The 13,448-nt window shown below is 40.5% G+C and overlaps 1 protein-coding gene across 1 annotated transcript in view; it reads left to right on the forward strand.

The window, feature by feature from the left end:
• The first annotated feature begins 4,082 nt into the window (after positions 1–4,082).
• mRpL33 (mitochondrial ribosomal protein L33) overlaps positions 4,083–13,448 on the forward strand; it is a 131,586-nt gene continuing 122,220 nt past the window's right edge. The window contains exon 1 of the mRNA XM_090379672.1: positions 4,083–4,137. The gene's annotated coding sequence lies outside the window, so the exon portion shown is untranslated. The remainder of the gene's footprint in view (positions 4,138–13,448) is intronic.

Consider the following 13,448-nt stretch of genomic DNA (forward strand, 5'->3'; position numbering starts at 1 on the left):
GAGTTCTTTACATACTTGAACTCGAGAAGGAAAGGGATGAATCAGATTGGTCCACTGGATATTGATGGCTCAACAGTTGAGGATCCTGCTCAGGTGGCTAACAATCTAAACGAGTATTTTGCATCTACATTCACGCATGAGGAGTTATTCAGGAAGGAGAATGATGTAGGTAAAGTAAACATTGGCAGTGAGCTGGATGATTTTGTAATAACTGAGAGGAAAGTGGAGGAGAGATTGTTGAGGATAAACATAAAAAGGGCACCTGGGGTGGATGGGATCTATCCAGTTATATTAAAGGAGGCAGCAAAGGAAGTATGCAAACCCCTGGCCATAATTATGAGAGCTTCTTTGGACTCAGGGGAGGTACCCATAGACTGGAGATGTGCAAATGTAACCCCAATTCACAAAGGAGGATCAAAGGCTGACACAAGTAATTATAGACCTGTTAGTTTAACTTCTGTTCCAGGTAAATTAATGGAGGCACTGGTTAAAGAAGCACTGCAGGATCATCTAGACAAGAATTCAGTTATAGCTCAGACGCAGCATGGTTTTGTTAAGGGCAGGTCTTGCCTGACCAATTTGATTGGATACTATGATGTAGTCACAAAAGAACTGGATGCAGGGAATAATTTTGATATTATATATTTGGATCTTAGAAAGGCTTTTGATACTGTTGCACATGGAAGACTGCTGCACAAATTGGAGCAATGTGGCATTGGAGGCAAATTGCTGCTATGGATAAGGGGATGGTTGAGTGGCAGAAGACAGAGAGTGGTAATCAATGGACACTGCTCAACGTGGACTAATATTATTAGTGGAGTTCCTCAAGGTTCAGTGTTGGGTCCATTGTTGTTTTCGGTGTTTATGAATGATATTGATGATGGGATATCAAGTTTAATGTCTAAGTTTGCAGATGATACAAAGGTTGGCAGGGTCGTTAAGGTCACTACTGACGCTATGCTGCTGCAACAGGATCTGGAAAGGTTGAACAGATGGGCTGAGAGGTGGCAAATGAAGTTTAACATTGACAAATGTAAAGTACTACATATGGGTAACAGTAACCCCAGAGCAATGTATCAACTCTGCGGTACTACACTGACAGTGGTGGAGAATGAAAAGGACCTGGGGGTAATTGTGCAGGCAGATATGAAGTTCTCTGAGCAGTGCAGACGAGCTGCAAGAGTAGCTCATGGTGTTTTGTCAATGATATACAGGAATTTTTCTAGCAGGGATAAGGAGGTGATTATTCCCTTGTATAAGGCAATGGTTAGGCCACATCTTGAGTACTGTATACAGGTCTGGAGGCCTCATTTCAAGAAGGATGTAGAGCTGCTGGAACGGGTACAGAGAAGGGCAACAAGATTAGTAAATGGAACAAAGGGTTGCTCTTACGAAGAAAGGCTTAAGTTTTGCAAATTACAGAGTCTGGAGACTAGGCACTGGCGAGGTGATCTGATAGAGGTGTATAAGGCTTTGAATGGTTTGAGCATGCTCAATGCCAATGGGATTCTTCATCTTTCTCAGAATAATCACCTCAGAGGGCATAAATTGAAATTGAGGAAGGACGGATGTCGGATAGATGTGCGGAAATTTGCCTTTGGCCAGCGGGTGGTTGGTTGGTGGAACCGACTTCCATCACTTGTTGTTGAAGTTGATAGCCTAAACAAATTTAAAGCTCAACTGGACAGGTATTTCGAACGAACGGAGGGGTGAAATGGGAGAGGGTTTTTTTTTTTTTTTTTTTTGGCTGATGCTGAATAAGCTTGCTTTCTTGCATCATATGCCTCTACTAATGCTAATGCTAATGCTTAAGGTGGTAGAAAATGAAAAAGACCTGGGAGTAATTGTGCAGGCAGATATGAAGTTTTCTGAGCAGTGCAGACAGGCTGCCAGGGCAGATCATGGGGTTTTGTCAATGATATATAGGAATTTTGCTAGCAGGCAAAAGGAGGTGATTATCCCTCTGTATAAGGCAATGGTCAGGCCACGCCTTGAGTACTGCGTACAGGTCTGGAGGCCTCATTTTAGGAAGGATGTAGATTTACTTGAGCGTGTACAGAGAAGGGCAACAAGATTGGTGAGGGGAATGAAGGGATCCTCTTACCAAGAGAGGCTTAAGTTCTGCAAATTGCAGTGGCTGGAGTCTAGGCACCTGCGCGGTGATCTGATTGAGGTGTATAAGGCCTTGAATGGGTTCAGCACGCTGAATTCTGATGGGATCGTTCCACTTGTTCAGATTACGAACCTAAGGGGGCATAAATTCAAATTAAGAAAGGACAGATGTAGAATAGATGTGCGGAAATTTGCCTTTAGCCAGCGGGTGGTTAATTGCTGGAACAAACTTCCATTTGTCGTTGTGGAAGTTGATAGGTTGAATAAATTTAAGGAGGAACTGGACAGGCATTTGGAGGGAATGGTGTGATTTTTTTTTTTCTGGCTGATGCTGCATAAGCTCATACATTTGCTTTCTTGCATCAAATGCCACTACTACTACTATGTGTAATGACTTCATTGTCTTTTCTGTTAGCTAACAATTTTGTATGCAAAAACTGATTTAACTAATAAATTGCAACTTGTTGTCAAGAAATTTACTTTTCTTAATGAGTTCTTGTATTGTAAAAAAATTCAAATGATAAATAAATTTGTAATGTATTGTATTATTATTATTATTATTATTATTTTTTTTATTATTATATATCCCTGACGGGAGTTCCACTCTATGACGGGTATTGCTACCAAGTACACAGTGTGATTGCTATTTCTGTTGATATTTTTGGGCGAGGAACCCTCTGACTATCCTACAGATGTCCAGGATTGCGACTTTCCGGTGTTTCTGGTAGGTGTTCTCTTGGAGAAGTATTGCTGGTAGGTTGTAATGTCTGAGACGGTAGCAAAGTGGTGTCACTGTCCTGCCCACACCTGGTGGAAAAGGCCCAAGTTTTAATCCCGTCGATGGCGCGAAGAACTTTAATGGGCTTTTTTCAGTACGTGGCTGAGTTATTCCGTCTCACACGTCTATAGCAAGGTTTTTCCCCAAGAAACTGGTGTTTTTCGTCTAGAAATACAGACAAATCGACTGTAGAACACACGCAATTAGCAGACACAAGCAGCAGGGTAGATGAAATTAATTATTCGGGTGGCTTAAATATAAGCTTTTTTTTTTTTTTTTTTTTTTGTTTTGCTAGGCTGTAATGTGGGGTATTTGACCATAGTGGTGGTTGACATGGTCGGTATGGCCGTTTTTTGTTGCGTCTTCCAACATGTCTTTGATCTCCTGTCTTTGATTCGTGTACTAACTGATTTTTTCCTCATGGGTTTCTTGGAGGTTGCCAGCGTTGAGCACCGCCATGTCTCATTGACATGGCAGTGCTCAACACGACATTGTGGCATTTTCCTTTTTGTCGACAAGCATTATGTCCCGTCTGTTGTGCGGGATTGTCTTTTTTTTATTACGACACAGTCAGTCCCAGTACAGCTTGTCTGTAGTACTGGCTAGTGTTCGTACTTGCAACACAGTACACTTCTTTTGATCAACTGATATTGCCCTGCTTACTTCTGATCTATTATCCTGGCTACATGGTTGTCTAGAAGTGTACTAACTCTGGATAATCACCGTGCATTACTCAGTGATGTCTTAGATCTTTTCTGAGGATAGGGGCATCGTCGACGTCTGTCCTCTGCATTCCGATCTCCTTGGCAATGTATTTTCTATAGTTTCTGGTGTTGATTACCTGGTCTTGGATGGCGAGCATGAATCCTTCCGTCTTGGAGAAGAGCGTCCCACTCGTGAGCCATATATTGGAAGCAATTTTATGTCTGTAGTTTGATGGAGTTGATTGTTATTTTTGATAGTGTCTGCCATGGAGTGTCTTCTTTGCCCATCTTTCTAGTTTCGTTTGGCGGGAGGGGGATCCTCGCTTAGTTTGGGTGGGTGTGCCGCTTGTCTATCTGCGTTATGGCCTGGTAGTGTGCTGCTGCATTTTTCTGGCACTATTATTATTATTATTATTTTTTTTTTTCTATGGTTAAATCCACAGCGTAGTAACATATAGACCATTATGATGAGATTTATTTTTATTTTTGAGCAGTTTGTGACATAGGTGGCAGGGTTGGAGAAAATCCGGATGTAGGGAATCTGTAAGTAACTGTTCGTATGTACTGTTTGTTTAAATTAGATCATTGTTCCATGTGTTTATTTATTATTATTTTTTTTACAATATTGCGCATTTACAATCTGTTCGAGATAACGAAAATTAAGTAAATATGATGTACGACTAATGTTAATAGGATTGTTTTGAATAAAGGAGACTTGCAGTAACAGAAGTAAAATATGTTACTACTCTGTGCGTCCAGTGACGACACTTCTGTTTTAAGCACTGATAACTGCATTGTGTTTATTAGAAAAATAAATCATATGTGTTTTATTTGACATGAGTAGTAATTTTGCCAATCAGCATAAATGTACAATAAAAATTAAATAACTTCTATATATTGTTTACCAGAATCCTCGATCATGGCGGTTGATTTTTCGTTATTATGGCGGCGGGCGATGGTGTGAATGTGTTGGTAGTAAATTTTAGCTGTAATTTTTACGCTTAATGTATTTAATCGCATTTTTTCTGTTAAAGCAACCAAGGCTACTAGATTGTAGTATATAGTATCTATAACCAGTGTATGTTCGAATGGAAATTTTATCGAAATTGAATCGGAATCATGACAGACCAGAGCAGCAAAGCAAAAGGCTCAAGCTAAATAGAGTGCTGTGGCTCAGGGAAGAACTGAGGGGGGCAGTTGAACTGTGAATCACAGCCTTTTAAAATGCACTGCTTGCCTGATGTTTGTGGAGCAATCAGGTACGGGACATGATATTGCCAAGGGGAATGTCTTTGTGTGCGCGCGCGATGTAAGGAGTGTGAGGAAATGAGGTGAGAACTCAGCGTTGTTATGGGCCTATATGAAAGCTTGAAGGACAGGGTGGATGCCCTCGAAGGATCTAAATTGAGGGGTCCATCAAGCTCTCAGCTGTCCACATCAACACAAGAGCTTGCAACACAGCGGCAATCCCCAAGGCAGAATGTGCTGGTCCCGCAGGAACTAGTAGTTGTTGCTGACCCTATTGTCAGGGAAACAGGGAACATGCTATGTAAAAAGGATAGGTGGAACAGAACCAGGGTATATCTGCCAGTGGCAGAGGTTGATGACGTAGAGCAGACATCATCTCTTAAGGGCACAAAGGGTGATATTGTTGTACACGTTGGCATTAATGATATTAAGAGTAGGTGACCGGCAGAATTACTTAACAAGTACAGGTCACTGTTGAAAAAAAGCCGTGAATTAGGGTTGAATTTTAAAGTGTCTGCAATTCTGCCCAGATACGATAGGAGGGAGTATATGATGAGAGCCTTGTTGATCAGTTCAGCCCTGGAAAGATTGTGCAAGGCTCAAGGGGTAGAATTTTTTTCAGACTGGTCTGTACTTGTTAACAGGAGAGACTGCTTCTATAGGGATGGAATACACTTAAATAGAAAGGGTGCAAGAATATTTGCTGATGCTATCGAGGCAGTGTTAGGTGGGTCGGAAAACTGCTAGTTGGGGGGGGATACAAGGACTAATAGATTAACAATAGCCACTGGCAGAAGTGAAAGTGATTCTTGCACTGCTTCTATTGGAATGAGCAGCAGCCTGGAAAACAAGATGCAGGGTATTTCAGAGACAGCTGGGAGTCATTGCGGTACAAGTAAACACATGGGTTGTGTTAGGATAGCTAAGAATAGGAACAGGTGTATGTGTACTTGTATTTACACCAATGCTAGGAGTTTGGTAAATAAATTTGATGAATTTGAGACATTGCTCAGAACATCAAAGGCAGATATTGTTGGGATATCAGAGACGTGGTGTCACACAGATATAAGGAATGCAGAACTGAAATTTGGGGAGCACAATGTGTACAGGAAAGATATAGGAAACACATAAAATCCAAGGAAGTGAAGCCAGTTGACATTGCTGGACAGTGCAATGACGAGTCAGTTTGATGTGACATAAGCATTGGGAGATCAAAATTGAGAGTAGGAGTGTCTTTTAGGCCTAATGATTCAGATGAGTATAATAAGGAACTGTACAGGAAAATGAGTGGGCCACTAAATCAGAGAGTCTTATAATGGGGGATTTTAATTTCCCAGATATTGACTGGAATTTGTGGGTTGGTCATTCACACACTAGCAAGGCTTTTGTGGATTTATTGGATGATTGTTTTCTATATCAGCATGTTCGGGAGGCAACTAGAGGGAGTAATACTCTTAATCTGATTCTTGATGCATTAAGAATCTGCAGATAAAGGAACCACTAGGTGGCAGTGATCACAGTGTGCTGAAGTGGGATTTAGTGAAAGAGGTAACTACCATCAGGGGTAAAGGAAATGATTTTTGTTTTCGTAAAAGTGACTACAGTGGTCTGAGACAGTATTTAAATTCTATACGCTGGGACCAACTGATGATGTTACCAACAGCAAATTCAAAATGGGAAGCATTCAAAGAATTTATCTTGGAAGCTACTAGGCTGTACATACCAACTAAGAAATATTGTTCAAGGTTTAGGCCTAAATGGATGTCAGATGAACTAATCAGACATGTGGCAGAGAAGAAAAATGCATGGGATACATTTAAATTAATGGGTGACATGGAAGCCTATGATAGATATAAACTGGTCTGTAACCAAGTCACAAAGGAGATTAGAGAGTCAGAGGCAGATTATGAGAAATCCTTAGCAAAGAATGCAAAGAAAAACAACAAAGAGTTCTTTACCTATGTAAAGCCTAGCAGGAAAGGGATGAATCAGATTGGTCCACTGGATATTAATGGTTCAACTGTTGATGATCCTGCTCAGGTGGTTAACAAACTAAATGAGTATTTTGCATCTGCATTCACCCATGAGGAGTTATTCAGGGAGGGGAATGCCAGAGGTAAGTTTAACTCTGGCAGTGAGCTGCATAATTTTGTAATAACTGAGAGGAAAGTGGAGGAGAAATTGTTGAAGATAAACATAAAAAAGGCACCCAGGGTGGACGAGATCTATCCAGTTATATTAAAGGAGGCAGCAACGGAAGTAAGAAAACCCTTAGCCATAATTATGAGAGCTTCTTTGGACTCTGGGGAGGTACCCATGGACTGGAGATGTGCAAATGTGACCCCAATTCACAAAGGAGGATCAAAGGGCAACACAAGTAATTATAGACCTGTGAGTTTAACTTCTGTTCCAGGAAAATTAATAAAGGCACTGGTTAAAGAAGCACTGCAGGATCATCTAGACAAGACTTCAGTTATAGCTCGGACACAGCATGGTTTTGTTAAGGGCAAGTCTTGCCTGACTAATTTGATTGGATACTATGATGTGGTCACAAAGGAACTGGATGCAGGGAATAACTTTGATATCATATATTTGGATCTTAGAAAGACTTTTGATACTGTTGCACATGGAAGACTGCTGCACAAATTGGAGCAGTTTGGCATTGGAGGCAAATTGCTGCTATGGATAAAGGGACGGTTGAGTGGGAGAAGACAGAGAATGGTAATCAATAGACACTGCTCATCGTGGATTAATGTTATTAGTGGAGTCCATCAGGGTTCAGTATTGGGTCCCATTATTGTTTTCTGTATTTATAAATGATATTGATGATGGTACATCAAGCTTAATGTCCAAGTTTGCAGATGATACGAAGGTTATCTGGGTTGTTAAGGACACTAATGACAGTACGCTGCTGCAACAGGATCTAGAAAAGTTAAGCAGATGGGATGAGAGGTGGGAAATGAAGTTTTTTTAACATTGACAAATGGAAAGTACTGCATATGGGAAGCAGCACCCCCCCAGAGTGATGTATCAACTCTGTGGTACTACACTGACAGTGGTAGAGAACGAAGAGGACCTGGGGGTAATTGTGCAGGCAGATATGAAGTTTTCTGAGCAGTGTAGACGGTCTGCAAGAGTAGCTCATAGTGTCTTGTCAATGATATACACAAATTTTTCTAGCAGGGATAATGAGGTGATTATCCCCTTATATAAGGCAGTGTTCAGGCCACACCTTGAATACTGTATACAGGTCTGGAAGCCTCATTTTAAGAACGATGCAGAGCTGTTGGAACGAGTACAGAGAAGGACAACAAGATTAGTGAATGGAACAAAGGGTTGTTCTTACAAAGAAAGGCTTAAATTTTGCAAATAACAGTGTCTGGAGACTAGACACCTGTGAGGTGATCTGATTGAGGTGTATAAAGCCTTGAATGGTTTGAGCATGCTTAATGCTGATGGAATTCTTCCTCTTGCTCAGAATAATAATGGCCCCTGCTTGATGCAGCTGTTCCATCACAAAAGGGGATGGAAAGGAGATGCTAGCTGGATAGATCTCGTCCACCCTGGGTGCCTTTTTTATGTTTATCTTCAACAATTTCTCCTCCACTTTCCTCTCAGTTATTACAAAATTATGCAGCTCAATGCCAGAGTTAAACTTACCTCTGGCATTCCCCTCCCTGAATAACTCCTCATGAGAGGGCATAAATTCAAATTGAGGAAAGACAGATATAGGATAGATGTGTGGAAGTTTGGTGGAACAGACTTGGAACGAATGGAGAGGTGAAATGGGACCATGGTTTTTTTTTTTTTTTTTTTTTTGGCTGATGCTGCATAAGCTTGCTTTCTTGCATCAAATGCCTCTACTAATGCCAATGCTATCGGTATTTTCGCAAATGCAATAATATCGGGTCTACTACTCATTTATAATTGCTTGCAGTAACAGAAAAGCCCAATAAACCGGAAAGTGCAAATCGTTTTTATTGTTTTATGGTCGTGGCTTCCAGAAATGTGCTTTAGAAAAATATCACAAAGCCGTTCAAATGTGGTTCTTATAACATGTGATAGTGATGATAATGTAGTGCGACGAACATTATCAGAATTCTCGTGTAATTTAATTTCTACGGTTTCTGCAATTAATAGTTGCGTATAATTGTTGGACAAAATTACGTTATACACAACCATTAATTGCAGTAACCGTAGAAATTAAATTACAAGCGAATTCTGTTAATGTTCGCCGGCCATATCTGATCTCTGATTCATGGGCTTTACGCCTATTCGGTAATTTTCATTCCTGTAATCACGACATACGGTCGAAAAGCGTTGTCAGCTTCAGGAAGGAAAATTGTTTTGAAATTTTTTCATTAAATTCTTTTTATTTTTAATTGCATTAAATTGATTTTTAATTGTGTTAAATTGATTTTTAATTGTTACTCTAATTTAAGATTTTCTATTTTTTCATTTTAATTTCTGGAGAGTATCATATGTACTGTATTTCCCCATGTGTAAGACGCACCTTTATTTTGGGCCCAAAATTTGGAAAAAAATGTATTACATAAATTATTGAAATCAAGTTTTATTCATCATAAAATTCATACAACTCATCACTGCAAAAACTCCCATCCATTAGCTTGTCCTCATCTGTGTCTGATGACGAATCACTGTCTTCATATATTGCCTCGTCCTCAGTTCCATCTATGGCATTTGAAATGCCACACTTCTTAAATGACTTGACAACGATCTCAATCTTGATATTATCCCAGGATCTTTTCACCCAGGTACAAACTTCTCCTATAGTTTGTTTCTTCACTCTTCCTGCTGGTGTCAAATTGTCTCCAGAAGACTTCATCCATTGGTTCCATTCGTCTCTCATGGCAGCTTTGAATGGTTTGTTAATGCTGACATCAAGTGGTTGGAGCTGGGATGTCAAGCCTCCAGGTATGACGGCAAGTGTTGTTTTTTGCTCTGCAACAATCTTCTTTGTATTTTTTGTTATGTGTGCCCTGAACAGATCAAGCACCAATAGGGCAGGTTTGCGTAAGAGCCCACATGGTCTCCTGCTCCAAACTTCCTCAAACCAGATCTTCATCCCATCCTGATCCATCCAACCCTTGTCATGTACGTGGACAATCACTCCTCGAGGAATGTCTTCTTTTGGCATTGTTTTGCATTTAAAATCAGTATAGGAAGCAGCTTGGTTCTTTCGGCACAACAAGCTAGAACAACTGTATAATGGCTCCTTTCATGTCCGCTTGTCTTCACAGTTACAGTTTTCGTCCCCTTCTTATCAACAGTTCTGTTACTTGGGACATCAAATTGAAGGGGGACTTTGTCCATATTTGCAATCTGTCCCAACTCAAACTGATGTGTCTTCCAACATTGAATGACAAAACTATGAAATTCAAGGACCTTCTGCTCATAGCTTTCAGGCATCTTTTGGGCAAGTCTGGTGCGTGTACGCATGCTTAGTCCATTCCGTTTCACGAACCTGAAGCACCAATTGTGTCCTCCTTTGAAATCAATAATTTCTTTTTCATCAGCAATTCTTCTTCTTGTCTCATGCTGAACCATCTTTGTGGACACAGGAATTCCAATTGCCCTTTCCTCCTCAATCCATATCTTAAATTCCCTCTCTAAATCAGGCCATTTTGCTGACTTGCCTCTAATCACCTTCTTCTGCCGTGTCATTTTCAGTAGGATTTCTTCTTCCCGTAGCCAGTCTCGGATTGTTTTCCCAGTTGGAGGAGGACCAAACTTACTTTCAGCAGCACGATTTCCATTCACTTTTGCAAACTGGATCACTTTTAACTTGAATTCAGCACTGTACGAAAATCTTTTCTGAGCCATTTCTGGGCAGAACGTTGCAAAACATAACCTAATATACCGGTAACAAGTGCGAAACAATGAGCCCAAAGACAAGAAGCGGGAAATGCAAGTAAAAAAAAAATCTACAACCACTGTATAAGACGCACCCAGTTTTTAGACCCCAAATTTTTCGAAAAAAGGTGCGTCTTATACATGGGGAATACGGTAAGTGTTCTACATACTATATTGAGGTAAACTTCTCTTATTATTTTACAAATATTGATATCAATGTGGAACGTATTGAGCATTACAGCTCTGGTTCATACAATCTAGTACTGTAATATGTACATACTAATTAATTGACATTTCTGTTCACTGACATTTGTGGGTGGTGGTTAAAATTTAAAACAGTAAAAAGATAAGCAATCAATAACAAAGAACACGGCACACACAAATTGCAAGTAACACGATACACGCAAGTGAGAACGGAGTAACAAATAGGAATGAAGAGAATATTCTGAAAATTAATTTTTTTATATGATCGAAGATTTCATGGAAGTGTAAACACATTTCACCATAATAACCCACAGAATTCCAGCTGTCGGTATTATCGCAAATTCAATAAGATTAAGTTTACTATCCGTTTATGATAGATTGCACTAACAGAAAAGCCCAAAACTGGTGACTGCTAATTGTTTTTATTGTTTTATGGTTGTGACCTGCAGAAATCCAATCGAACCACGTGGTACAGCCGCAGACAGTCGTAGAATCTCCAGTGCTGCAGTCTCCTGCCCTGATTGAACGGCATTTTGTCCCAATTAAGTGAAGTAAACCCTGGCTATTTTCTTGATTGGGTTTGTTTTTTAAGATTTTCCCCAAATAAACGGCTGCCCTGATTAATCGGTGGCCCAAATAACCAGAATCCACTGTATATATATATATATATATATATATATATATATATATATACACACACACACACACACACACACACACTGGTGTTCAAAGAAAGTGCATCACCCCTTAAAATTGTAATTGTCGTTCGAATAACGTAAGTGTATGGCAATATTTCTTACAGATTGCATCAGATAAGATTGACACGTTTGGTAATGGCATAATATTGCATCAGCTGTTACTTTCGGCTATAAGCACGCTCTGCAAGAGTTGCAGTCATTCCTTGCTTGTGTCAGGATGGCAAGTTATGTGCAGTTGACGCCACGAAGAAAGAGTGCTATTGTTGCTTTACGTGAGAAAGGATGTTCTTCTTATCATATTGCTTATAAAGTGTTTTGTAATCAGTAGACAGTGTGTTGATTTCTTTCCAAACTCAAGAATACTGGTTCTGCTGATTGTAAAAAAGGAACTGGATGCAAACGAGTCTCTAATTTCGTCTGAGCTGAAAAGAGAATGGGAAGAACATACAGGAGTTGTAGCAAGTGCAGTAGCAGTCATAAGATGCCTCTTCAACAATGGACGTGTAACCCTCGTCCTAAGAAGCCCCTCCTCACACAAAAAATGAAAAAGGCCCGATTAATTTGGTGTAAGGAGCATGTCAAATGGACCCCCGAGCAGTGGAAGTCAGTTATTTTCTCAGATGAGAAGAAATTCAACCTGCATGGCTCTGATGGGAGACAAATGATTTGCCATAGACGTGGTGAAGAATACCATCCAGATTGTATGGTGTCTACAGTGAAATTCCCTACCAGGCAAAATGATATGGGGGTGCATTTCGTATCGCTGAGTAGACCACCTGCAGTTTATAAAAGGTTCGTAAATGCCAATGGATGCCTGGTTATATTGGAAGGCAAATTGCTACCAACCATTAGAGACCATTTCAACCCGCCAAGCAACTGCATCTTTCAGGACGACTATACTCCTTGTCATCGAGCGAAAAGTGTAAGTAGTCACTTCTGTAGTTACTTTAGCTTTATTTCTGCATTACAGGTTCAACAGTAATGTGTTTACATTTGTTACAGGTGAAAAAATGGTTGAAAGAACTGTCCATTACAACTCTTAGCTGGCCAGGAAACAGCCTGGACCTGAATCCTATAGAGAACTGTTGTTGTTGTTATTTGGCTTTTAGGAGCATTAGCAAGGCCATATTGTTCCGGGGATATGTGGTGGTCATTCCCTGACCTTTCCGCATCCTCCGTATTTGGTGGTCACGTGGTCGAACCCCAGTCTAATCAAGAAGCATGTGCTATGCACTGCCACTCCTGCCCACCTGGCTATGGAGTCACCTATATATAGAGAACTGTTGGCATCGTGTGGAATCTGTAGTTGCCAGAAAGAAATCAGACCCTTTGTGAACTTGTGGAAGCCATAATTTGTGTTTGGAACCACGAACTATCGGTTGATTATCTTCAGAAATTGATCTTGTTAATGCCTTGACGGTGTGCTGCTGTCATCAGGGCCAGAGGTGGTTCAACTAAATGTTAGTTTACACCTGGTGAACTTTTAATTTTGTTTTCCATTTAAAACTGCACTTTAAAATGCACTGTTTGCTTGATGTTTGCGGAGCAGTCGGGTACGGGACATGATACTGCCAAGGGGGATGTCTTTGTGTGTGCACGATGTAAGGAGTGCAAGGAAATCAGGCGACAACTCAGCGTTGTTATGGGCCTTTATGAGAACTTGAAGGACAGGGTGGATGCCCTCGAAGGAAATAAATTGAGGGGCCCATCAAGCTCTCAGCCGCCCACATCAACGCCAGAGCTTGCACTTGGTCATCAGGCAACAAATAGGCAGCCCCCTAGGCAGAATGCGCTGGTCCCACAGGAACTAGTAGTTGTTGGTGACTCTAT

Source organism: Mastigoproctus giganteus, chromosome 8 (assembly GCF_048544385.1).
Source record: "Mastigoproctus giganteus isolate SK-2022 chromosome 8, ASM4854438v1, whole genome shotgun sequence".
In the NCBI taxonomy this organism is placed as follows: Eukaryota; Metazoa; Arthropoda; class Arachnida; order Uropygi; family Thelyphonidae; genus Mastigoproctus; species Mastigoproctus giganteus.